The sequence below is a fragment of the Sorex araneus genome, chromosome 9, assembly GCF_027595985.1.
Source record: "Sorex araneus isolate mSorAra2 chromosome 9, mSorAra2.pri, whole genome shotgun sequence".
In the NCBI taxonomy this organism is placed as follows: domain Eukaryota; kingdom Metazoa; phylum Chordata; class Mammalia; order Eulipotyphla; family Soricidae; genus Sorex; species Sorex araneus.
In genome coordinates, this window is record NC_073310.1 from 50,031,777 (window position 1) to 50,058,374 (window position 26,598).

Consider the following 26,598-nt stretch of genomic DNA (forward strand, 5'->3'; position numbering starts at 1 on the left):
GTTATTCACTCAAGTCATCCTGAATAGAATTGGCAGAACACTAGACTAAGGACAACCATGCGAGCAAACCAGGTTCCAAAAAGGATTCAGCACCATTGACCATATCCACATGTAGACCAAGCTCACTGAGGTTTCGCAAGAGTTCAAGATGCTGCTCTGTCTAACATTCATTGATTTAAAGAAGGCCTTTGATTCTCTTGAGACTGAAGTGGTCATCAAAGCCCTGGCCAAACAGGGTGTTCAAACTCAGTACATCAAGATCCTCCGAGAGCTGTATTACCGATTCACCACCAAGATTTCACCATTCTACAAGGAATTGATCATTGCCATAAAGAGAGGGGTTCGGCAGGGCGATACCGTTTCACCGAAACTCTTCAGTGCCATCCCCGAGAACACCATGCGATGACTGGAATGGGAAGGAATGGGAGTGAAAATAGACAGTCAGCAACTACACCACCTTCACTTCACTGATGACATCATTCTAATAACACCAAACATTAGCCAAATGGCACGAATGCTGGCCGACTTTGACCGTGAGTGTGGAAAGGTCAGACTGCAGCTGAATCTCACGAAGACAATGTTTATGAGAAATGGACTAGCTCCTGACTTTCCATTTGCTCCCAATGGAATGGACATCTCTGAACGCAGCAGTTATGTGTACCTAGGTTGAGAACTCAACATGACGAACGACCTGGCACCTGAGCTGCGCAGGAGGAAAGGAGCGGCGTGGAACACCTTCAAGAGTGTCAAAGAAGTTGTTAAGAGGACAAAGAACATCTGGCTCCAGGCATATATCTTCGACTCCACTGTTTTTCCTGCACTAGCACATACCTCAGAGACCTGGGCCCTACGAAAATGATAAGAACGCTATTCAGGTTTTCCAAAGAAGAATCGAAAGAGCTATGCTTGAATATCACATTTCACTCAAGTGAGAGAAGGAATCTGGAGTTCTGACCTCCATCAACAATCAAGGATCAGGGATGCTGTCTTGTTTGCTAAGGCATCAAAAATCAGATGAGCTGGACATGTAATGCAATTTGGAAACGACCTCTGGACTAGAGCTGTTACCGACTGGATTCCATGGGATGTCAAAAGAGCTTGTGGCTGCCCAACTATGAGATGGTCAGGCTTCTTTATTAAGACCCTGAACAAACAGTTTGAGGCTCTTTGTGTGTCTGGAGCAAGCAGACACCATTGGGCTACACTAGCACACAACAGGGACGAATAGAGATGTTACTGACACCTGCTCGAGCAAATCAATGAGCAATGGGATGACAAGTGATACAAAGTGATAAAATATATTATTTAAATATATTTTGAACATATATCTTTATATATTTACATATTTTATTTATATATAATATGTATTTATATATATTAAATATATATCTCAAGTGAGAGAAGGAATCTGGAGTTCCAACCTCCATCGATCAGGGTTGCTGCCTTGTTTGCCAAGGCATCAAAAATCAGATGGGATGGACACATAATGCAATTTGGAGATGAACGCTGGACTAGAGCCATTATCAATTGGATTCCATGGGATGTCAAAAGAACACCTAGCTGTCCACCTACAAGATGGTCAGACATCTTCATCAAGACCATGATGAATGAACGGTTTGAAGCTCTTTGTGTTCCTGGAGCGAGCAGACGCCATTGGGCTACACTAGCACTCGACAGAGATGAATGGAGACATTACTGGTGCCCGCTCGAGCAAATCAATGAGCAACGGGATGACAAGTGAATTTCTAAAAATATTTAAAAAATTGTTTATCAGGATTTTTTGAACTGGAATAGTTTCAAATGATTTTAAGTACATAATCCTTTAAATACATAGATTCCTAAATTTTTTTAATGTGAGAAAACATATGACCCCACAGATGCAAGAAATTCAAGGAACATCAAGCACAAAGAACTTGAAGGAAACAAGATACAGTATCACGTTGCTTCAAAGTAATTAAAAATTTAAAAATCCTAAAGGATAAAAAAATGCATATCTTGCAGAGAGGAAAAGTTGGAATGACAAGGATTTGGGGGACTCTACGGGGCCCCCGAGCAACACCGGGCCAACTAGAGGAAGACTCAATTCCAAGGTCTAGTTACGTGATGCTCAGGTGGTTGCTGAGCATCTTCCAGGACCACACCTGGCAATGCTAGGGTAGACCATGTGGTATGGGAGAATCGAATCAGGGTTGAGCACATGACCCCTGCCTGACAGCAGATATTTTGTCAAGAACAGTGCAAATCAAGAGAAAGAACAGCATAAAATATTAAAAGACAAGAAATAGCAGATCCTGAATATTTTTCCCAGAATAATGTTTTTTTAAAAAGTAAGTTGAGGGATTAGGGAAATAACATGAACCTATTTTGATGCTGAGGTTCTTGTGGCTCTTCATTCATCACTGCATGTGACCCTGGAGGCTCTAGCAAGGCAGGACTCAAGGATACAGCATCCCCATCCTCAGGTAAGAGCATTAAATCGGTGGGCTCAGATGGCTGAGAGTCACAAGGTACAGCCAGGCCCCAGCGCATCTGAGCACTCCTTGGGAGGTCTAATAATTGAGCAACTAAATAACAAAGTGAAATGCAAAATTCTTTAGAAACCCAATATCTGAAAGAATTCATCAACAGCTTCCCTGCACGGCAATAAATATGAAGGAAATCTTTCAACCATAAAGAGATAGAAGCCAGTTAAAGTCCAGATCTATAAAAGGATTGAAGAACACTAAAAATGGTCACTGTGTGGGAGCAGTTGGATATTTTTAAGCTTAAATTTAATTGATGGCTTAAAGAAAAATCAGTGTCAATGTGGTAAAGAATTTAGAACATACCTGAAAGTAAAATTATGATAATAGATAGCAGCACAAGACCAATTGTGGAAAAATAGAACCACATTATTATTTACTTTTTATTCAACCTGAAAAGTTTTATAATACTCTTGAGGTGGGGGGACATCTTTGTTTTTTAACCACACCCAACTGTGCTCAGGGCTTACTCCTGGTGTGCTTAGGGATCACTCCTGGCAGGGTTCTGGGGATCATATGAGGTGGTGAGAATCCAATACAGGCCAGCTGCCTGGAAAGCACGTGCCTTATTCACTCTACTATCTCTCTGACCTGTCATACTACCTTCGGAAAATAGGCTGTAATATAAACTGGATAATGGCTCCCAAAATGAGACAAAAAAGACAGCATATCCTGATGCCTGGAGCCTGGGAATATTACCTCACATGAAAAAAACTTTGTGGATGAGATTAAACGAAGGACTTTATTTTTTGTTGGGAGTCTAGGGCTATTCTCCAAGCTGTGCTGAGGAAGTTTGGAAGCTGACTGTGAGATCAGCCAACCAGGCCAAAGGCTCAGTACAGTGCCTGAGGATGCAGCCCTGAAGGCCGTGAACTACCCACACTCTGCGTGCAATGTTTAGGGGCCTCCAAAACCATAGCAGGAGGAATCTCCAGGGCTTCACCTGGCAATGCTCAGGGGACCATGTGGAACCAGGCTGGGGGCAGTGCCTTCACTCCTGAACTATCTAGCCCCAAATTAAGGATTTTAATATGAAGACCTTATCCTGTATTATCAACTTTTTCTAAAAGCCCTGAATGCAATCACAAGCATCTTTTTTTGCTTATTTTTTAATGATTAAAACAAAACAGACCTAAAACTGCAGCTTCTGAAAGAATCATTTGCTCTTGCCAGGTTTCTATCTCTCCTCAAACTTGATCTTAACCTCTCACAGAGCCTTACGTTTAAATCAGGTTCTCTGAAGACATCTTGTTGGTGGTGGTTTTGTCCAAGGAGATACCCACAGAGTACTTCATGGGCATGAGCTGTTTGTAGTTATAAACATCCACAAAGACTTGATCTTTGACCTAACTATATGGAACCACAAATTTGCACATAATTCTTGCATAGAGACCATGATAATCTCAGTACTGTTTCAATTTTTGTGTACATACTGCTGAAGTGAACACACAAGAATCCTTATAGGAGAGAGGCAGAGGAAGATTTAATACAGACGGAGAAGGAGAAAGCACTGTCAATAGAATGGCAAAGATTGGAGTGATGTTGTCAAAAGTCAAAAAAAAAAAAGTCTAAGGAGGGACCAGAGCAATAACATAGCAGGTAGGACACTTGCCTTGCACATGGTCAACACAGATTTATCTCCTGACACACCATATGGTTCCTCAAGCCCCACAAGGAGTGATCCCTGAGAAAGAACCATGAGCAATCCCTGCAAAAATTTATAGGACTCTAAATTTAGCACTCTATAACAGACATAAGATTAGAGTCATTGGTTTTTTTCTTGTCCCTTCTATTTCTATAAGTAATAAAATAAGTGATAGACAGAAAATCAATTTGAATATAACACTTCAGGGTTTTTTTCTACTACAGAGATTTATTTCTATTTTTTAGTATGATGGCAATATAGCAAATTTTCTATGCATGTTTAGCAATTTTTTTATTTGACTTAACATTGTGCATGTGTTTGGTTGTGGTCCTTATGCAATTTGCAAGATTACCCGGTGTCATAAATTTTATTTTGGCTTTTTTTGAGGGAAGAACTCATGGAGGGCTACACATTCCAGTTGTGATGTTCACCTGCCTATTTGTGGTGGGGCTTAGCAGCAGTTGCCCACTTTTAGCTTTACTCACGTATACATGGTTGTGGTGCTCTGGAGATCAGACTCTGTCATGAGACAGAGAATCTCAATTAGCCACTGGAAGCACATTCAAGCATGTGTCTCAGGGATCATATTTACAGCCTCACCAAGTACCTGCAAGGCAGGCACTCTACCACCATGTTAAACCAGATGCAGCCTCCTTTTACATTTTTTAAAAGAATCTCCCAAACACCTCCATACAATTTATTCCAGGATGCATTCCCACCAATAGTATACAAGTTCGTTTTAATCCACATCTGCACTAACACTTGTTTACAGTCTTTGGATGTAGGCCACTATAACAATTAGATTTGCATTTCCCTAATAATTAGTGATGTGGGGTATTTTTCCATGTGTCTATGAGTCATCTGTATGTGTTCTCTGAAGAGAGCGTATGTGAGTCTATAGCCCTTTTGTAGATAGTCTGGGGAGCATGTTGTTGCTTTTGTTGAGTTGTAAAAGTTCTTTACATATTTTAGATATTAACCCCTTGTGGATATATTTTCTCCCAAATTATAGGTTGTATTTTTTGCTTTGAGGTACTTTCTATCTATATGAAGAATCCTTTTAATTTTTAATGGTTCCATTTGTTTATTTTAGCTTTTATTTTTCAGGTCACTAAAACTGAGTTTCTAAATTAATGTTGTGATACTGGAGTGCATCACCAAAGTTGTCTTCTACTTATTTTATGGTTTTAGGTCTAATACTGAAGTTACTTTTTCTGTATGGTGTTAAATAACAATTAGGTCTCATTTTCTGCATGTTGTTACAGTTCAATTTTTCAAAAACTATTTGTTGAGGAAGTTTTCTTTTTCCAAAGTATAATCTTGATTCTTGTACCACAATGAGTGGGTTTGTTTATGGCTTTCTTTCTATTAAATTACATTTGTCTTTCTTTCTATTAAATTACATTACTAAACTTGAAGTCCGGAATTATGATAACTCCATTTTTCTCTTTTATCTCAGAATTATTTTGGCTGTTTGGGGTTTTATGTTTTTAATTGTCTGCTGTTCCCTTGAAAAGTGCCATTAGTATTTTGATAGGGGTTTTACTGAGTCTATAGATTGTTTTAATTAGAAGGACATATAATTAATGTTTATTCATTTAATCTGATCATTATATGTTTTTCTAATTTTTGGTATCTTCTATTTCTTTAATGTAATAGGATGGGTTTTTTTTGTCTTTAATGCATTTTATTTTTTTATACTCTTTTTTTATAAGAATTTTATTTTATTGAATCACCATGTGGAAAATTACAATGCTTTCAGGCTTAAGTCTCAGTTAAACGATTCTGAAACAACCATCCCTTCACCAGCGCCATATCCCACCACCAAAAAAAAAAAAACAACCCACACAGTACACCTCCCATCCTGCACCCTGCCCCCGCCTTGTAAATGATAAGTTTCACTTTACTTTCTGTTTACTTTGGTTACATTCAATATTTCAACACAAACCTCACTATTATTAGGAGTACCCCACTAGAGTCAGACCTGTTATGAAGAGAAAACTACTGCAGCCGCGCAGTTTTGGATTTCTGTACTTTAGCAACTAAGTCCAGGGAGATTTCTTCCAGATATTGGATCAATGCAAGCTTGTAAACCCCATCTGTGGTCGTCATAATATGGCGGTCACCACACCCTTCATCTCCGGAAAGAAAGAGGCAGAGAGAGAAATACCTTTCCACTCCTGGGCGGGCATGGGGCCGAGGTTTAGTTCTCAGGCTGGTGAGATTCTGCGAGGAGCTGCCCATCCCGAAAGTAGTTTAGCTGGGTCTGGATTCACGCTCATGCAGCTGCGGAGAGGCCGCACACGCGTGCGGCCCCCGGGGTCACATCTAGGCGGCCAATAGGATGGGTTTTGCTTTTGCTTATTCTCCAAAAGTTTTATAGAATTCACTAGTGGAGCCATATGGTTCTGGAGTTTTGTACTTAAGGAAACTTGATTTTGATTATTATTTCAATTTCTATATTTGTAATTAATCTGTTCAAATTTTTTAATTTTTCCTGGTTCTATTTTTTAAATTTCTGATAATTTGTTCAGTTCTTTTGGTTGTCCATTTTGTTTGCATATAATTGTTTATAGAAGAATCTTATGACCTTTTTTTTTTATTTCTGTAGTACCAGTAGTAACTTCGCATCTGTCACTTATGAGTCCTTTATCTCTTTTATGCCTGGAGGGAAATTTATTCAATCCAGCACCCACCCAGTCAGAGTCCTGGAACCGAAAACCTCCACACTCCACAATTCCCATCATGCTCCCAAACGGACTCCACTGGTGAAGACCAGCCTCATCCAGAAATTAATCTGTTGAAAAATTCAGGTATATGGGTTTTGTAACTGAAATCTCTAGGCTTTCAGGGATGGTCTTCCTCCCTCCCCCCATCTCCCTGTTCTTCCAGAAGCCCTGGCAGACACACACACACACACACAAATACACACACCCCAAGATGTCATGTTAAAATTTTAACTCCAGCTTTAACTCTTCACACCGTACAACATGATAAACCAGGAGTATCACATCATATTGGATGGGATGTAATGTAGAAGGCACCCAACCTCAAATAACAAAATGTCAACACAGAAGGTTTAACCTACTGTAATAACATTTTGGTAATTTCTTTTACAGGGCTTAATAGATCTATAGTGAGATACACAATCTTCACTAATTTTCTTCTGAGAAAAAATTTTTTGATTATTCTTTTAGAAAATTATAACAAGCGATAAAAACCAAATTATTGAGGGCCTGATATAGGAGCAGGCTTTATGGGTGGTTGGAATACTGGAGATGGGAAGGTGCAATGGTGATGGGATTTGTGTTGGTATATTGAATGTCTGTAACAAATCATCACAAACAATTTTGTAAACTACAGTGTTTATATAAGGTGTTTATGTAAGGGGAAAATAATTTTTTAAAAAAATTTAGGCCTCTTTCCTGCAAAGCAAATTCAGCCTGTTGAGCTATTGCTCAGACCCCAACTTAAACATTTAGAGATTAAACAACTTGCCTTGAATGTATGAGGCCTTGAATTTGATCCCTGGCACCAAAGGATAAAAAAGCCTTCCTCTAGTCTATGACGGATCTTGGTACTAGTAGTTATAGTAGGATAGGTATAAGTCTGACCATTAGATTATCCTTCAACTCCCATTCAAGAAGAGTTAATAACAATCAGTCATCACTCAGACAACTACCTTTGAACCTCCTTGCCAGTGTTCAGTCTTCAGTCATCTCTTTAATTTTGCTTCAGCAACAGAGAACAGAGTGGAAGACTATTTATTGCTTCATTGAGTGATATGTTTGAGTAATATGGCTGTTGCTAATCCCAAGGACTTTCCTCAAATCATGTCAGATAGGCTACAGGGAGGCTTTTGTCATTTCTATTTCAGAAAGCCATAGCTTATCGATATCTTTGTGATTGAAACTGTCAAGGACTGTGAAGGGTCATATTTTCTTTATTTATTTGAAAACAAGTCAGCCAACATAATATCATAGACATTGGCAGAAAATATGAGACTCCTGGGTCATACACAGAACAGTTATTAATCACATCAATGGCGGCAGTCTGACTAACATTAGTGCCTGCTCCCCAAGTCTTAATCCCCACCAGGCAAAGCAACAATGGCCTGGTTACACAGCACTTTCAGTGAACTGAGTTCCCCTGGGAATATCCCTATTTAGAAAATCCTAATGTTTCCTTCAAATGTTACTTGCAAGGGCTAAAGAGATATTACAAGGGTTAAGGCACTTGCCTTGCACATGACTAACTCTGGTTCACTCCTCGGCACTACAAATGATCTCCCAAGCACTGCTAGGAGTGATCCCTAAGCACAGAACCAGGAGTAAACCTTGACACCATATATCACTGGTACATTCCCCCACCCCACCCCCAATATTGCTATCAAACCTCCTAACCTTTTTTTTCCAGTGTGGAAATGATCATATTTCTATCATAAATAGCAAACAACTTGGCCCTGAGCTCCAGAAAGAGATGTTATATTTTCCAAAGATAATTGTTATAAGACAACTTGAAAAGATAGTCCCAAACAGGAGATATCAAAAGCTATGCAGAAGCTGACTAAAGAAAATTGCCTCCCAACAGTTCTACAAACACATAATCTATGAAAAGGGATCATAGATGCAAATATAAAATCTAAACCTATAAAGCTGATGAAAGAAAACAGAAATAATCCTAGTACTGAGACATCTAACAATGTCAGGGGAGCTTTATCCGTGGGGAGAGGGACAGGAGAGGATTCTGATGATCCCTCTGTGTTTGAAGTAAGAAAACACTCATTCTCAAGTGCTGAGTCTACCTATAACTTGCACAATTCTGATTTTGGATTATCCCATTTAGGATTATTACAGTCTCTGCTGTGCATCTTTTTCCATCATTGGAACTTCTAAAACATAGAACCTGACAGCTTGTATTGTTCAAGCAGTAGTATTGCTTACTTCACAGCCTGGACCTGTTATCAAACCTTTTCCTACTTTAGTCCCTGCTCAAATGTGGCAGCCTTTCACACCACATGCTTCATGTGCTGGAACGTAGCTTGGAACTGTGGAATGTGTTGCTGTAGGAACTAAAAGGAGATTCACCAGATATTATATTTCATTCTTTGGCAAAGTGCATGCTTTCTTAATGGACATAGTATCATCTGCCATGGGGCAAACACTGGTTCTTGGGAGGCCAAAAACCAATCTGATACATTGCAACAATTTGTGGTTCTTCAAAGTCCATAGTACCTAAACAAACATACAAAATATCAATATGTTAACATCCCATAATTTAGAATTAATTTTTTAAAATTTAATTATTTTATTTTAATGAAAACTATGAGATACAGTTACAGACCTACAAACTTGCATGATTATGTTTCAGTCATTAGGAAAAAATTTTAGAGATTTCTTAGCCAAGCATTAATGACAAGAAGTTGAGGAACACAAATCAAGCATCTTTATTTTTGGAAACCAACAATACTCATGATTTTATTATAAATCTAAGTTTTAAAATATTTAATACAATTAACAATTATTAATATTTTAAAACCAGTTAATACCAAATTGTACCTGTTTCTACTAATTTTTTATAAAATTAAAAATAACTCCATTTTAAACTTCAACAACCACTTAAAATATTGAAATGATTTTTGAGCCCTACAAGTGTTGATGGATAAGCTGTTCATTCTGATTATATAACAGGTCTCAATTTGCTGTAAAGTGAACATAAATCACAGTAAGAGTTTGGTCTTACTGCAAAATAAATTAATGTGGAACAAAGGTATCAAGTCTAACAAGACTGTTAGTTATAATTTACATAGTTATTTTTTGAAGAGGTTATTATGCCAAGTATACTTGAAAAATATTTTTAAATGAGGTGGGGGTATGGTGCTGCCAGCAGATGAACCTGTACCTGTGGGGCAAGTGCATCAGCAGCTTGATGATGTCTTCAGACTTCCAAATACCCCCAAATTGCTGCTGTGCCTTTGGCCAGACCAAAACAACTTGGGGCCAAGTTTACCAAGAATTAAACAGCCACAAACCACCTCCAGCTCAGCTATATAAGCTCATTTATTGGTCTTATTTCAGAGACCCATAAATCTCAAAAGAGATCTAAAGGTGCAGTTAGGGCCTGTAGCAGCACAGAGGTAGGTGGAAACCTGTGACTGAGAGCCCCAGGCTTGCTTGGATCAGGACTCCACCTCCTTCCCCCAGATCCACAGTTTTCCAGTAGCTTGGCAGTCACACCCACAAACTGTCCCTGGTGTCATGTAATCTCATCAATGGTCAAGACCCAGAGACTATAAACTAAAGCTCCCGAAAGAGAATGACACAGAATTTCCTGGACATTATATTCTATCCATAACAAGCAATACAAAACAAGTTGTTTAGCATTGCCTTTTCGGCAGGTTTAAGTGGTGGTGAGACTGGTGTTGAAATATGGAATGTAACCAAAGTAGAGAGAGAGTATGGGGGAAATTGTCTGCCACACAAGCAGGGAAAGGGTTGGAACAAGGGGAGAGGGGAGAATACTGGGGATTTTGGTGGTGAAAAATGTGCACTGGTGAAGGGATGGGTGTTTGATGATTATATGACCGAAGCCCAAACATAGCTCATAGCTTTGTACCTATATCTCACGGTGATTTTAAAAAATGGGGGAAAATAATAATAAAATAACAAAATAAACATTCAGAATAGAATAAAAAAAAGTAATGTGAAGTTCATGACCAATTCAATCAGCTTAATTAATGGCTGAATAAATAGCAGTACTCCTACATTACTAAAAAAATTTTTTTAATGAGATTGAAGAACAAGGTAGTAGAATATAAAACAAAGAAATAACATCCTTTGAAGAGGATGACCAAATTCTGTTGTTTGTAAATAATTTCCTGAAAAGGTAGATCTCAGAATCTTTGAAGAGTGTATCTCCAGGGACAGAAAATAAAGGACAGCAGGCAGCTGTTGTCTTGCATGCAGTCAACCTGGGTTTGATATACTGCACTTCAGATGGTCCCCTGAGTTCCACCAGGACTGATTCCTGAGTGCAGAGCTATGAATAAGCCCTGAGCTCAACTGGGTGAACCCCCCAACACCCCCCCCCACAATAAAAACGACTGTATATTTCCCACCCTCTTAGAATACATGTGTCAAAAATTGTGCATTGCAGACCTGGTGATAGTACAGGAATAAGTCACTTGCCTTGGACTAATTAGGTACCCATCCCTGTTTGATCCCCAGAACATCATACAGTCCTCCGAGCTCTACGATCAGGAGTGATTCTTGAGCATAGAACCAGTGTAAGGTCTGAGCACTGCCAGAGGTGGCCCAAGCTTCCGATAAACACCCCCCACCCACCCATTTGTTCATTGTGAACTAGGTTCTTCCATATCCATCAAGTTAAAAAAAAGGTAAGCATCTTACAGATAAGCAGTAGCCCATGAAAGAAGAGTAGTCTACATTAGGAGGCTGAGTGTAGCCCCCTTTACTCACCACACTTGTACCAATGGTTCTCTCTCCCAGAGAGCTACATCAGAGACTTTATGTGAGGCCTGTACTCACAGCTGAATGAGATAGAAAACCTAGAGGTGAGTTTTCAGATGAGTTGTCTACAAATATATGGGTGAAAAAATATACACATATTTTGTGAATATACATATGCATATGTATATATGCATACAAAAAAGTGATGGTTGCACAACAGTGTCTTAATTAGGGATGATCTTTTTTTTTAATTTGTGCATTGTCTTATTTATTTATTTTTTACTGAATAACTGTGAAATACACAGAAAGTTGTTCGTGGTTGGGTTTCAGTTGTATAATGTTCCATCACCCGTCCCTTCACCAGTGTACATTTCCTACCACCAGAGTCCCCAGTGCAGTTATCTTCCTGGTCCCCTCCCCCAAGTCTGCCTCTACCTCTCTGGCAGGCACTTTTCTTCTCCCTCACTTCTCTCTCCCCACCCCCAAACTCTCTCTCTCTCTAGAGTGATCACGTCTTACTAGTATTGTCAAATTGCCCATTCTCTGTCCTGACTGCCCTTTGCCCCTACACACACTGTGGCGAGCATGCAACCACTGCCCAGTCCTCCTGGCCCTGTTTTTCTGGTCTTGAGTATTCGTCTCATACTATTTTTTTTAAATACCCAACAAATGAGTGCAGCCATTCTATATCTGCCCCTCTCCTTCTGACTCATTTCACTCAGCATGATACTCTCTATGTTCACCCATTTATAAGCAAATTTCATGACTCAATTCTTCCCAACAGCTGCGTAGTATTCCATTGTGTACATGTACCACAATTTACTTTATCCACTCAGCTGTCCTAGAGCACACAGGTTGTTTCCAGATTCTGGCTACAGTGAATAGTGCTGCAATAAACATCGAAGAGCAAATGGCATGTCAGCTGTGTTTTTTTTTGGTTCCCAGAGTTATTCTCTGAGGTGGTATTGCTGGGTCATATGGAAATCAATTTCTATTTTTTTTGTTTTGTTTTGTTTTTCTTTTTGGGTCACACCCAGCATTGCACAGGGATTACTCCTGGCTCATGCACTCAGGAATTACTCCTGGAAGTGCTCAGGGGACCATATGGGATGCTGGGAATCAAACCCGGGTCGGCCGCATGCAAGGCAAATGCCCTACCCACTGTGCTATAGCCCCAGCCCCATTTTTTTTTTGAGAAATGCCCATATTGTTTTCTAAAATGGCTGGATCAGTGGGCATTCCCATCAACAATGGATGAGAGTCTCTTTCCCTGCATCCATGCCACAACTGATTATTCTGTTCTTTTTGATGTGTGCCAGTTTCAGTGGCATGAGATGATACTTCATTGTTGTTTTATTTTGCATCTCCCTAGTGATTAACAATGTAGAGCACTTTTTCATGTGACTTTTGGCTATTTGTATTTCTTCTTTGAGGAAGTTTGTTCACTTCTTTTCCCCATTTTTGATGGAGCTGGATTTTTTTCTTGTAGAGTTTTACCAGTGTTCTATATATCTTTGATATTAACCCCTCATCAGCTGATTATTGGGTAAATAATTTTCCCATTTATTGGGCTGTCTTTGTATTTTGTTTTTTGTTTTATTTTTGGTTTTTGGGTCACACCGGCAATGCACAGGGGTTACTCCTGGCTCTTCACTCAGGAATTACCCCTGGCGGTGCTCAGGGGACCATATGGGATGTTGGGATTAGAACCCGGGTCAGCCGCGTGCAAGGCAAACGCCCTACCCACTGTGCTATCGCTCCAGCCCCTGTCTTTGTATTTTGGTCACCATTTCTTTTGAGATTCAGAAGCTTCTTAGTTTAATATATTCCCATTTGTTTGTTTTTGCTTTCACTTACTTGGTCAGTGGCGTTTAATCGTTGAAGATGCCTTTAGTTTCAGTGTCATGGAGGGTTTTTCCCTGTATTTTCCTCCATGTACCTTATGGATTCAGGTCTAATGTTAAGGTCTAAATCCATTTTGATTTAACTTTTTTGCATGATGTTAGATAGAGATCTGAGTTCATTTTTTTACATGTATCTGCCCAGTTTTCTAAGCACCACTGTTTGAAGAGGCTCTCCTTGCTCCACTTCATATTTATTGCTAAATGCAAGTGATTTTGACTAACAGAGTTGAAGGAAACTTTTCCTAGTGAAAGAAGAGATGAAGTGTGTCTGCCTTCACTTTTATGTGTCTGAATTCAGTATTGAATCACCTCAATGTTCAAGTGACTTCAATATTATTGTAAACTATGATATCGTAATAAAAGAATCACTATATCACTGTATCACTGTCACCCCATTGATCATCGATTTGCTTGAGTGGGTGCCAGTAACATCTCCATCTGTCCTAGCCCTGAGATTTTAGCAGCTCTCTCTTTACTCGTTCTTCCCAGCGGTGTGGCATTGGAGACTCTTTCAGGGTAAGGGGGATGAGACCCATCATTGTTACTGTATTTGGCATATCGAATATGCCATGAAGAGAGAGCCAGACTCTGCTGTGTGGGCAGGATACTTTCGGTACCTAAATCAGAAAAAAATAAATCAAGACTAGAGAGAGTACAAGGGTTAAAGCACTTTGCCTGTTTGATGTTTACCCTAGTTAAATCCTGAGCACCACATAAGATACCAAAAACACTGCCATGAGTGACCTTCATGTACCTAAGCCTTGAACACTGCTAATATGGCCCCAGTTCAAAAATAAATATATTTAAAAGGTTTTAAAGGAAATATTGAATTTTCAGTGGGGAGCAATAGTACAATGGCAAGGCATTTGCCTTGCAGACAAATGACCTGGGTTTGGCCCCGAAGCACAGCATATGGCCTCTGAGCCTTGAGCACAGCTGGGTATGTCCACAAGACAAACAAAAAGAATAGCAAATTTCCCTATAAAATGCAGAGCATTGAACAACAAAGTGGACAACATTATTTAGTCCGTTTGTTTTAGCTATTCTTTGTCTTCAACTTACCCAGACCTGGCACTCTGAGAGAAGTGATTGTAGCAGCAGAAGTGGTTGAAGCAGCAAAATATGAGTCCATAATCAAGGAATCCTCACCAAAACCAGTCTAACCACTCTTGCATCTGAATATCTCCCGTGACAGCAATGGAGGTCAATACACTAATTAGTATGACACAATTCCTGGAGGACATCACCTGACCATTTTATGGCAAAATTATCCCCTTCGATTCTTTAAGAACCAGTTAAATACTTAAGCCTGGAAATCAAGAAATGAAAGCAGGAGATGATGCAGTTAGCATATTCCCAATAATCACTAAGGAATTTTGTGTTTGTCTTTCTGCAGCTCAGTAATCTGAAAGCTTAAAAGTGTGATGACTTCAAGTAATCTCGGGCTTGGCTCCTACTGAGTCAATTATATACACCTAATGCCACCTAAAGATTGTGAGTTTCCTGCATGCAGGAATAGCTCCAGCTTACAATCCTGACAGGCATAAATGACATTGATTAGCATGGCAAAATAAAATTACTATTACACAATGATAGTAAGGAGGGTTCTGTAAATTCAGGAAATTCACCTGAGAGCCTCCTGATTCTCTCCTGCCCATTTTTAACTATAAAGGAATAAAAGCAGCAAATCTGCCTAAAAATCTGACAGAGTCGGAAAACTCAGGAGTTTTGTCATGCCAACAGGTAAGCAGTCATGAATAGCAGAGTGTATGCTAGCAGAGGGAATGGAAATTTTTAAAAATTTATTATTTTATAAAGTTGTTCAGGATGATTTATTACATTCAATACTCCAACACCAATCTCACCACCATTGCACCTTCCCACCACCATTATTATGGGGGAAGGAAACTTTGACTGGGTGGTGAAGGAAAGATAATAAGTTTCAACCAAAAACCAATTGTAAATAGTAGTTTGGCCCACTACCCTTCTTTAAAGTGTGTTCTTTTAGAGTTACAGGTAGGAAAGGATGTGACTATAAAGGATAGTTCAGGCAGTGTTTCAACCTTATGAGACTATTCTGTATTTGTGGTAGTTATATCCACAAGTGTGTTAAAATTCACAGAAATGTATACCAAGAAGTCAACTTTACTATGTATTTTTACTAATTTTTTTTAAAAACCCGCATATTGTTGCACTGCTTGTTTAAAAACAATTCAGCGGGGGGAAAAATTCAGTGGGCAAATACATAGGACTGAAGTCACTGAGACATGTGGAAATCTGTAACTGATTTTGTCCAAAGCTTCCAGGCTTTCTTAAAGGACACTTAGTCTATATTGTAACTTTAGTAGTAGTTACATAGGTATACACATTAGTCTAAACCCAATGTAAGACTTAAAATGAGCATAATTCATTCTATATAAGTAGATAAATCTTATTAAAAATATTTAAGGCCAGAGTACCAAAAGTGGACTATATACTGAACATGATGGCCACTCAATACCTCTATTGCAAACTACAGCATCCAGCAGGAGAGAGAACAAAAGGGAATGCCCTGCCACAGAGGCAGGGTGGGGTGGGGGTGGAGGGTGGGAGGGATACTGAGAACATTGGTGGAGGAGAATGGGCACTGGTGGAGGGATGTAAACTAAATACAAACATGAAAGTTCATAAGTTTGTAACTGTACCCCACAGTGATTTACTAATAAAAATTTAAAAAATAAATAAATAAAATGACAAGTACATCACTGGAACATAAGTGAAGAGAAGCAGGCACTCTGATGGAGAGTGTGGTGCTGGAATGTTGAAACTCTACCATTAGCAGTGTTTAAATCATAGTGTCTAAAAAATTTCTAAGAAAAACAAATACATATATAATTGCATTTTTAGATTTTTAGTGGGAATTTTAGTGGGATCTTTATTATAACAGTCATTACTAGTATAAGAGGACTATGAACTTTGTATGTTAATTTCATCAGCAGCAAATGAACTACATTCCCTTATTAGACTGATGAAATTTTTTGTGTTAGTAAATAACATTATCACCTACAAATAAAGACATTTTAGTCAAAAAATAAAACAAAATAAAATAAAATAAAAATATTTTAGGCCAGAGGGATAGCTCAATGGGTTGGTGCATATGTTTTGCATGCAGAAGACCTAGGTTTGAGCCCCAGCACCCCCACCACCCTTTGCATAACCAAGAGTGACTTCTGAGCACTGAACCAAGCACTGGATGTCCTCCCCGCAAAAGGAAAGGAAATTTAAAAGTTTCAAATGACTCTGACATATCAATAATAAAAATTTAAAAATCACAATGGGCATTTCACAAATGAAAACACAAAAATGATCAATAATGTCTTATCATTAAGGTATGCAAATTGCATACAATAAGATGCCACTACATAGGCAACAGAAAGAATAATTTCTGAATAGGGGCCCGGGTGACAGCATAAGTAGCAGATCTCATGCCTAGTATGCAGGAGACTCTGAGTTCAGTCCCTAGAGCACCGCATGGGCCCCAGGGTTCTCAGGACCACCCTGCAACTCTAAACCTACACAGCCAGGCACATCCACCACTGGGTGAAGAAATGGGACAGGAGGGATTATTAAATAAAATCACTAAATATTGATTGTTGACAGGAAATTGAACAACAGGAAATTTTATATGCATGAGAAATGGTACAACAATTTAGAAAATATTGTGGTTGTTCCTTATGAAGTTAGGTATAGTCTACCACCTAACAACTCAACAATTCTATTCCTAAGTGATGAAACAACTGCACAAACAAAAATGGGTAATGGAATGTTCATATAGTTCATATTAAAGTCTACTTTAATAGTAATATCAAACTTAAATCATATAAATGTCCATTCACAGAACTATGAATAACCAGACTTATTATTTTCAAATAACAAAATACTACTCAGACATAAAAACAAATGGTAGATAGACATAATGGCATTAATCTTACAGGTAAATAAAAGAAGCCAGATACAAGTCTATACTGTATGATTCCATTTATATAAATTTTGATAAAGTAAAACTAATCATGTACATATATATTACATCTATGTTAGTCTCTAAGATGCTCTCAATGATCTTTATCTACTGGTTTTTAAATTCATTTATGTAGTCCCCTTCTACACCAAATAATGACTGGTCTGTGTGACTGTCTTGAATGATATATTTCATATCACAGTTAATTATAATTAAGACTTGACACACTTAAGATTTGTGTATTTTCACTGTGTCTGTTCACAAGAAGTACCTCAATTAAGTGTAGGGCACTAGTTTCTACTTCTTGGAGATGCCTAGCTTCCCAAGGATTGAGAACACATTTGCAGCTACTATTAAGATAGAGTCTTTATGAAAATTAAGTAGTTCACAGTCAACATCACGGGCATAACTAAAACGGAGGGTTCTTTTGAAGTAGTGCACACAAAAATTAACTTTGCATTCCTAAGTAAAATAATAATCAACTTGAATAATAAAATATTAAAGATTACTCAGACTTTCACTTACTTCACCAGGTGAAAGATAAAAAAGGCTTAAGTTAAAGATAAAGAGTAATCAGTTCCGCAGAGATGTCTAGTGTCCACAAAGCTGACCACAGTGACACTGTGAAACACTGACCAGTCACAACACAAGCTGCAGTATTATCTCAAACAACAGGATGGAGGAGCAGAAAGACGAGGTAAGCTGTCAGTCTGAAGCAGTGCCGGGGGCTGCTCTGAGCTGAGCACAGAGGTCTTAGTGAGGTTCATTTTAATATTTCTCAACCAGGTTTTTAAGTCTTTTGCCCCATTGATCACTTGCTATTTTTACCGTGTCATCTCAGCTATTTATGTCTTCCTACTGAGTCATCATTCAAGAAAACCTCATGTCTTTTCACTTGACCACCTGTTCTTTATCAGCTATTTTATATTTTACAAAAAGAAAACTTTGGGGTTCAAAATATGCTTCCTGTTACATCATCTTCAAAGCAGCATTAAGGGAATAAAAATGATTTCTCTGTGAGTCTGGCTTGACACAAGTTCAGCCACTTTGTGAATGGCAGTCATTTTATAAGTTTATTTTTTATGTTGAACCCAAAGAGCTATGTCTGTTCAATACAGTAACCAGAACAGTACTAATGGAAGTGACAGTGTGTGACAATATGCAAAATCGATGCATTATATAGTTTCTGCCTCTGTCTTACTTGGATTGTTCATTCTGGGAAGCCAGCCACATCATGGAGACATTTAAACTCATGTGAAGAGGAACTTGCCAGCCTTGTAAATGAACTGCTTTAATCTAATTCCTGCCACCAATCAAGCACTAAGATGACCATAGGCCAGTATCTAGCTGTCATGTGACTCAGCAAAGGCTCAAGCAAAAAAAAAAAACATTTCAGAAAATACTGTCCCAAATTCCTAACCCACAATGACTGTAAGAAAAAATTAAGTATGTCTTGCTTTTTTTAAGCTACAAAGTTTTGGATAACCTTCTATGCAGGAATAGATATCTAGTATATGATATAAACAATAGAGTATTTGCCACCATGGTGGGGGGAAGAAGATATTGACTGAAAAGAAGCACAAAGTAACTCTTAGGGGCTGTATGAATGTTGTATCATAATTTTTATATTTGTATGACTTATCCATTTTTTAACTTTTTGAGTCAAATATTTAATATAAGCTTGAATACATCTCCATTTAATCAAGAAAATTTATTCTTGAGCAATAAAAAGACTCCATTCCCAATACTAACCACCCTGTAACCACACAATGCTGACATAAAGATTTAAAAGTAAACATTTTTTACCAAAAAGAATCCCTTCCAATAGAATGTCAAAGGGTAAAAAAGACTCAAAAAAAAACACAAGGACATTTCACAAAGAAACACTCTGGAATTTCCTACATCCCAACTTGGAGTATGACATTTTTTTTCCCTTTTCCTTCATGGGGTTCTCTTATCTCTTTCGAGAAGCCATGTTCTCTCCTGAGCACATTTTCTGTTCTCTCTCTTTAAATAAGACCGCTTTATTTATTTTTTAATGAGGGTGCAAAGGTAAGCACTTGCCTTGAGAATGGTTGACCCCAGTTCTCTCCCTGGCATTGCATAGGGTCTCTGAGCACTGTCAGAAGTGATCCCTGAGCACAGAGACAGGAAACAGCCCTGGGCACTGGAAGATTTTTGGAGTTTTTTATGTAGCAGGCTCTGGTTCAGCACTGTACATACATTACATTGTAATTCCTATAATAATCTATGACTTAATTATTAATTCTATTTATAGACCAAAAAATGGTGGTTAAATTAAATTAAATGCCAACATATCGGGCTGGAGTGATAGTACATCCAGCATGGTACTTGCCTTGTAGTGAGGCTGACTCAGATTAGATTCTTGACATCTCATATGTTTCCCAGAGCACCACCAGGAGTGATTCCTGAGCACAGAGTTTGGAATAACCCCTGAGTGATCATTTCAACTATCTTTGGCATAGTGGTCCCTTATGTATCCTAGCTGCCCTCCCCTCCACACACTACTTGTGGCAAGTTTCCAACTGTGGACCATTCATCCTGGCCCTTGTTTCTACTATTCTTGCGTATTAGTTTATTATTTTTTTAGACCCCACAAATGAGCTGTGGCCCAAAAACAAAACCAAGAAGCCCAATGTTTATTTTGTAGAAATATGGTCTCCTGTGCATCGTTTTATGCAGTGACTGTATAGATTGTTTGGAATATTCATAGAATGTTTGGAATATTCATAGAATGTTTATGTAGATTTTAACCCTTTATAAAGGGTAAAACTAGATAGAAGAGATAATACAATGGGTAGGGCCCTTGCCTCAAAGGCTGCTGGCTGGGGCTCCTCCCCATCAATCCATACCGGTCCCTTGAGCACTGTGAGGAGTAATTCCTGAGTGCAGATCCTGGAGTAACCCCTGAAGATTGCTGGTATGGTTCCCCACCCCCCCAAAAAAAGAAAAAATTTCAATACCATTTTTATGAAACCTGAAAGACCAATTCTAAAATATATAACTAAGAAAGAGCAGTGATAGGGAAATTTTCTGGCTCAGATATAAAAGTATAGAAAACATAATGATTTCAAAGGGAAAATTTGTCAAAAACATTGATAAATACAAAGTCAAATAAAAATCCCAGAAACATATCTTTAAACTATTACATTTTAAATTATTGTTGTGTTTCTTTAAGGAATTTCTTACCTTAACATGCCTTTTCTTTTCCAACTTCATTTTTTCCTCACAAAATATTATCTTTTTTTTAATTATTATATAGTTTTTATTGAATCACCATGAGATACAAAGTTACAAAGTTGTTCATGATTGGGTTTTAGTCATACAATGTTCCATTACCAGTGTACATTTCCCACCACCAATGTCCCCAGTTTCTCGCCCGCCCCCTTCCCCCAGGCACTTTTCTTCTCCTCTCTCTCTCTCTCTCTCTCTCTCTCTCTCTCTCTCTCTCTCTCTCTCTCTTCTCTCTCTCTCTCTCTCCCTGTTGCCTTTTTGGGCATTATGGTTTGCAATACAGATATTGAATAGTTATTACATTTGTCCTTTTACCTACTTTCAGCATTCAGTTCTTGTCCCGAGTGATCATTTCAACTATCTTTGGCATAGTGGTCCCTTATGTATCCTAGCTGCCCTCCCCTCCACACACTACTTGTGGCAAGTTTCCAACTGTGGACCATTCATCCTGGCCCTTGTTTCTACTATTCTTGCATATTAGTTTATTATTTTTTTATACCCCACAAATGAGTCCAATCGTTCTGTCTATCTCTCTCTTTCTGACTCATTTCACTCACCACGATACTCTCCATGTCCATCCACTTGTAAGCAAATTTCATAGCCTCATTTTTCCTAACAACTGCATAGTATTCCACTGTATAGATGTACCACAGTTTCTTTAACCAGTCATCTGTTCTCAGGCACTCCAATTTTTCCCAGAGTCTGGCTATTATGAATATGTTGCAATGAACATAAAAGTATAGATGGCATTTCTGTTGTGTGCTTTGTGGCCCAGGGTTTATTCCCAGAAGTGGTGTTGCTGGGTTGTATGGAAGCTCAATTTCTAGCTTTTTGAGGAATTCTCCTATTGTCTTCCAAAATGGCTAGACCAGTCGGCTTTCCTGACAACAGTGAAGAGTCTCTTTCTCTCCACATTGACACCGAACTGGTTGTTCTTGTTCTTTCCCATGTGCACCAGTCTCTGTGGTGTGAAGATGATACTTCACTATTGTTTTGATTTGCATCTTTCTGATGATTAACAATGTAGAGCATTTTTTATGTGCTTTTTGGCCATGTGTATTTCTTCTTTAAGGAAGTTTCTGTTCATGTCTTCTCCCCATTTTTTGATGGGGTTGGGTGTTTTATTCTTGTAAAGTTCATTCAGTGTCTTATATATCTTGGATATTAATCCCTTATCAGAGGGTATGAATAAAAAGTTTTTCCCAGTGTATGGCTGTCTTTGTATCTTGGTCACCATTTCTTTTGAGGAGCAGAAGTTTCTTAGTTTAATGTAGTCCCAATTGCTAATATTTTCTTTCATTTGCTTGGTCAGTGGTGAAGATACCTTTAGCTTCAAGTCATGAAAGGTTTTGCCTATGTTTTCCTCCATGTGCCTTAATGGATTCAGGTCTGATGTTGAAGTCTTTATTTCATTTTAATCTGAATTTTGTGCATGGTGTTAGATAGAGGTCTGAGTTCATTTTTAATTACATGTAGCTGCCCAGTTTTCTCAGCACCACCTGCTGTAGAGGCTTTCCTGGCTCCACTTCATATTTCTTGCTCCTTGATCAAAGATTAAATGATCATATAGTTGAGGGTCTGTGTCAGGATACTAAACTCATTTCCATTGATCTGCAGGATAATATGCACTTACTATCTCATTTCTTATTTTCCATTTGCTTTTCTTTCTCTTCCTTTTACTGTTGTTGCAATCACCTGACTGCAGTGCTCACTGAAGTACCATGTTTGATGATGGTTAGATCACGGTACTGTGGTGCCAGGGATCCTAAAGGAGTGCCAGGGGTCCCACTCAAAGTCGAGCTGCATTAGCAATAGAACTTGCTCTCTTTTCATTAAATGTGGAAAGGTGTATGCTCTATCACTGAGACATACCCCCAATCTGCTTCTTATTTTCCTTTAATTTATTATATTTAGTTTCTTTTGCTGTCTAGTTTTATTTTGGGGCCACACCTGAAAGTGTTCATGATTTACTACTGGCTCTACATTCAGGAATCACTTGGAGGGTTTGGAAGGACCATATGGGGGTGTTGGGGATTTAAAAAGGGTCAGCCACAAACAAGGTCAACACCCTATACACTGGACTATTGCTCCAGCTCTATAATTTACTATAATTTAGTTTCTATCTTCACCATTTCACTATGATTCTTACATAAATATCCCCAATAACATTCAATTGACAAAATCAAATGATTTGTCTGATTGTTTATTTGTTTTTGTTTTAAGGTGCAGGGGATTGAACCAGGGCCCTACACATGTAAGAAAAGTTACTTTACCACTGGTGCATCCCCAGCCTCTCAAACAAATGCTTTTTATTCATCACACTTAAACTATATGAATTATACATGAACCACTCCTTCCTACCTGTATTTTTCTGTTATTACTAAAATATAATTCTTCCTTCCTCATTCTTTCTTTTCTAAGTCTGTCGCAACTTTTTATAATTCTCATTTATTTTTCCTACCACATCACCCCACTCTTTAAATATCAATGAAATAAATCATTTCTTCAAACTTTTTCTCACTTAACTCATTTCCTCAGGATTATCTCATTCTTGCATTTCCTATAGCATAAACCAAACTTACATTAACAAATTCTTATCTCTATCCTAGTCATGTATCATGGATTCAGATCTAAAAATAAAATTGCCTGTGGACTCTCCATTTAGATACACTTCCTCCAATTTAGCTCTTCTAAATTTAAATTTAAACATGCTTTTCCTTCTGGTTAATCCATTTAGTCAATCAAGTCAAACCCCAGAAACAATACTTGAATATTTCCATTTTCTCATTTTTTACATCAAATCTTTGCTAAGTTCTTTTGTTTCTACATTTCATTCTCTATTCTTCAACACTACTGGTATTTTTAGCCTCAGATTAGCACCATATCTGATATCCTTAGTCATCAAAATCTTCAAATTGTTGTAGTAATGTTTCACACACATTCATACTTACAGTTTATCCATCCCACATAATTAACTTATCTTGTGTGCTTTTTCTAAAATGAAAATAAAATCGCATTACTTCTATTATTTAAAATCATACTTCTCCTAATGTACAAGTGATCAAGTCCAAATGTCTTGCATAGAAAACAGTTGTCTACATTATATTTTTTAACTTCTAGGTCCTCTGCCTTAAAGTGATATTTGACTCATTCTGAACTTTTTGTAGATTTTGAATTATAAAATTTTGATTTTGTTTCTGATTTTGAATTTCATATTTTATATGTGTTATTGTTTTCTTTCCTGTATTTCACCATTCTTACAAAAACAAGAAACGATAAAAAGAAAAACAGATAAGTTGACAATCCTGACAAATCAAAATGTTACATGACTTGACATACCGATCTTTGAAGATGAAAAATGAAAGGCTGCTGAGGTAGAGCTGCACTGATGCAAAGGTCAGGCAATAAAGAGAGTGACTCATGTATCAATCAATAGCGACCACTTGTTTGCTATAGAGGCTGAGAAGCAGACCTGTGAATAGCAAGAACAGATGATAACCGGGTTTCATCTGGGAAAGGCCTCATATATACTAACATTAACAGATGTTCCTGATAGACACTTTTGGAAAATGGTATACATTTGGACATCTAGTAAAGCCAGGAGAATTTCAGTCTCTCCTGGCTCAACTTGATGTCCAGATTTGATGTCAGATTTGACTTCTGGATTTGACTCCTGGACTTTATACCCATGAGCCTCGAGGCTTCTCCAGGGAAGACCTATAGACCCATGCTCTAGAGAATTACCTTCTCTCTCCTTGTAAATAGACAGCTGTGAGGGAATTCCCAAATTTCCATGGATCTTTGTCAGCTAGTCTTTTAAAGCTCTACTTTAAACAATTTGCATCCCTCCTTCCTCCATGTCACTGACAATTGCATCATATGACTAAATTTTGTGATGTTCATGTACCAAATAAAATCATATGTGAAAAATAAGACAGTTATTTTCATCTCCTCCCCTAAGAACTTAATGCATCTCTCCTTAATCTAAAGTTTATTATCTTCTATTTTTTACTTAATATACTTTGTTTTACTTATCATACATTCTTTTACCTCTTTCACTCAGAAGTATACTTATTCATGTTTTGTTTCTAAATATGATTAAATATTTGGTTATTTGTTACTGTGTTTAATCTCTTGTAACTTGTGTGACTTCCTCAATAGGCCTCATGCTTGAATTCCCAGGTCTTGACACCACATGTAGAAAAAACACACAAACACTTTAATATACTAGTCAAGTGAGTATGCTATTCAATCAGTAACAGAGTAATGGGATCAAAGAAGTGAGCTAGTGTGCAAATGACTCTGTGTTAATGAATGACAAATTACAGGAAATGTTCTCAGAAATAAACCCTCTAGTCGTTTGAAGACTTCTGATGATCTACATTTGCATTTCCAGACTTACATTTTCTTCTGAAAAATATTGAAGAAAATATTTAAATGTTGACCCTCAGGCAACAGTGGTGGACCTTGAGAAACTAAAGAGATGTGCCCTATCATTGCCCCAGCATGAAACTGCCCTAGGATTGCCCCAAATTACCTGAAGATTGCAAGCTGCAAGCAAGAAGGGGAAACAAAGACAGAAACCATGAGTCTCATGTGTGAGATAAATGAGGCAACAGAGAAAGCCCAGGTGATGAGAATTGCAGTGCAGAATACTAGAGAGGAGACACCCACAGGAAGGCAAATGCCAGAGGCCACACAGAGACTGCCACAAGTAGTGGCCTAAATAAAGAGTAACATGAAAGTAAAGCAGTTATTCTCCAGTCACACAGTGCAGAGATGACTTGTTTTGTTTCGTTTTGTTTGTTTGTTTGTTTGTTTGTTTGTTTGTTTTGCTTTGGGGGTCATACCCAACAATGCACAGGGGTTACTCCTGACTCTGCACTCAGGAATTACTCCTGGTGGTGCTCAAGGGACCATATGGGATGCTGGGAATTAAACCCGGGTCGGCCGCGTGCAAGGCAAACACCCTAGCCGTTGTGCTATTGCTGCAGCCCAAGTTTTGTTTTGTTTTTATCCCCCAGTGGAAGAGAGTCTAAAGAATACATCTAGTTTGCCAGCACTGGGGGATCCTAGGGGTACAGGGATAGGGGCTTATTTAAGTCTTGACTGCTTCATGGGGATCATTGAATCTGTAGGGCTTGAGCAGCGGGATTAGGTAGAGATGGAGGCTGGGAGTAGGTGCTAAGGTCTTGACATGACATTCATACTGCCTGATCTGCAGGGCTGAGTGGGTGAGCCTATGTGTCCAGGGAGCAGGGGGTGCAGTTCTGCCTGATTTGAATTTACAATCAATGAGTCAAACTGGTTACCGAGCCTGTCCCACAGCTCCATCTAGGCAGAGAAGCAAATTGACAGCCCCACCCAAACACTGGGTAGCGCCTCCATTCACCCCTGGTGAGAAACTTGGAGTACATCCTGTCGTCCTTTTTCACATAAGGAGCCAAGAGAGCAGGTTGCACAACTATTAATTATAGAATCCGACATCACAAAACCAGGAGCCTGTGCAGTGATCCTGGAGAGCTCAGAGTTCAGCCGACAAGACTGCTCAGCCATAGATCCCAGGCCGTAGCCCTGCCCCCAGACAAAACCTGTCTACAGTGCTGCCTGATATCTGAACAGGAGCCAAGACATGTCCCAGGCAGGAGCTCATGAGACAACTGTCCAAATATAAGACCACATTTTGAATTTCCCAGAAACCAGCAGTGAGGTGGAAGTATTGCCCTGAGTCACAGAGACCAAGAAGGATCACAGTAAAAGAATAAAAGGATTTACAGTCATCTGGGGGACTGACCAACCACAGAGA

General features: G+C 38.5%; 1 protein-coding gene across 1 annotated transcript in view; it reads right to left on the bottom strand.

Annotated features, from left to right (window-relative positions):
* CCDC7 (coiled-coil domain containing 7) overlaps positions 1–26,598 on the bottom strand; it is a 53,341-nt gene that overhangs the window by 22,688 nt on the left and 4,055 nt on the right. The gene's annotated exons all lie outside the window — the stretch shown is intronic.